The sequence below is a fragment of the Protopterus annectens genome, chromosome 2.part1 (genome assembly GCF_019279795.1).
Source record: "Protopterus annectens isolate FY-2018-M chromosome 2.part1, PAN1.0, whole genome shotgun sequence".
NCBI lineage: Eukaryota > Metazoa > Chordata > Ceratodontiformes > Protopteridae > Protopterus > Protopterus annectens.
The window spans coordinates 617,147,340-617,149,464 of NC_056729.1; the positions used below are offsets into that span (position 1 = coordinate 617,147,340).

The window sequence follows — 2,125 nt, forward strand, 5'->3', positions numbered from 1 at the left end:
CATAGCTGTCACACTGTCCTGTTCAATGTTGCCACCCTCTGACTACCCAATATCTGTGGCCTCTGGAGACTGGGTATGTTTGGGCATACTGACTATGTGTGGTGACAATGGTGGCAGAAGAGGGATGTCAACCTCATGGACAGATTCAGCCCCCAACAATCCCACCTGTGCCTCACTATGGTCACCATCATCATCAGAGTCCAATGAGACACTGACATCAGGTTGTGAGGGGGACAGACTCCAACCCCCCCCCCATTCACCTGTGAGAAGCAAGACAAAAGCAGTACATTACTACCTGCAATATTATGTATGGTAATCTCCACAGACTCGTACAGATGAGGATCCACAACTGCATTACCAGTCCCACATCTTCTCATCTCTGCTCCCATGCACAACAGACAACCTCACAACAACATACACAGACAAGTCAAGCCCTTTATAACATGCACTTCAGCTACATATTTATTTATTTTATTTGTCTTTTGTTAACCAGGTTAGTCCACTGGGCTGGGGGCCCATTTTCAGTGGAGACCCAAAGAGAAAAGCTCCACAAACACATGATAGAAAAGATGATGCCAAAACATAATACACATATATCATAACAATACCAAGTTACATTGCAAGTTAAAAACATAAAAAGGGCAAGATAAAAAGACGTGATTAACAACATTAATGCCTTGTAGATAATCATTAAAAGTGTCCACAAAGCTCCACAAACACATGATAGAAAAGATGATGCCAAAACATAATACACATATATCATAACAATACCAAGTAGCATTGCAAGTTTTAGAATATTAAAAAGGGCAAGATAAAAAGACATGTGAGTAAAACATTAATGCCTTATGGAAATCCTTAAAAGTAAACACTTTCTGCATGTACAACAACAAAATGATAGAGGTCGAGTTGGTAGAACAAAATAGAGGAATAGTATGTGGAGTGTAGAGAAGAGTGAAGAATGACTGAAGAAACAGAGAATAGCAAAGAATGGCAGTTGAGTCAGTTATAGGGGGTGGCGTGGAAGGAGAGGTGTTAAGGTTAGCTAGAGTGGAGAGAAGGAAATAAGGAGGAAAGATTAGGGGTGGCCAGGGCTGTAAGAAGTAAATAGGGTGCAAAGTTGGGAAGAAAGTTAAGTTTTTAAGCATGTTCATTGGTGTAGCTATGATCCACAGGATTGTACGTATAAATAATGTATGGAGGGAATAGTTCTGGTGTGGAAGTGGGGGATTGGGTGGGGTGGTGGCAGTTGCAGGAGGGAGAGTTGGCTAGGTATTTTTCAGTTCTTTTTGGAAGAGGAGCGAAGATTGGATATGTCGTATGTTAGATGGGAGTTTGTTACAGGTTTGAGATATGGAACAATTATAAAGTAACCTGCCTATAGTTCTGTTGGACTTGGAGGTGTTCAGTAGTGCTTGGTCAGTGTTGTACAAAGATTGTGCAGGTTAGTAGAGGGATAGGAGGGTGGATGTGGGGGGGAGTTTTCAGGTTTATAGAAAAGAGAATAGGCAATTTGTAGCTGTGTAAGTTGGAGTTGTTGTGGGAACTCAACCCATTGAAGTTAACATCCAGTTAAAGTTGCCAGTATGCAATATGACACTATACGTGTTAGACCTACACTAGTTCCATGGTGTAATGGTTAGCACTCTGGACTCTGAATCCAGCAATCTGAGTTCAAATCTCAGTGGGATCTGTTGTGGATTTAGTTTTGTGGGAGGTTGGCATAATGGTTAAGATGTTTACCTTACAAACACAATGTTCAGGGTTTGACTCTCACATGGGATAATTGGCTAGACTTAAAATGGCCCACAAGGGCAGTTAACCTAGTACTAATCTATGAATGTATGAACATATAAAACCCAGTATACCTACCTTGAGAATGATATGCCAGTACTAATGTCATTGACTCAGGTATGTACCATCTCCCTTTTGTGTTAGAACAGGCATCTTGAAGTAATTGCCTCATGTATACCAGGCTGCATAGTCACTCATAACTATAAGTGCAAACATGTTACTGTTCATTCAAATACACACCTGTGATTACCCAGTCTATGAACTGTAGTTACCTGTTCCAGAATGGAACATACAAATATTCTACTCTGGCTAAACACAACATTTGCACATAGGG

At 40.8% G+C, this 2,125-nt stretch overlaps 1 non-coding gene across 1 annotated transcript; it reads left to right on the forward strand.

Annotated features, from left to right (window-relative positions):
* Positions 1-1,618: 1,618 nt before the first annotated feature.
* On the forward strand, positions 1,619-1,690 carry TRNAQ-CUG. Its single transcript has one exon. It is a non-coding gene; the product is annotated as a tRNA-Gln (tRNA).
* The last annotated feature ends 435 nt before the right edge of the window (positions 1,691-2,125 follow it).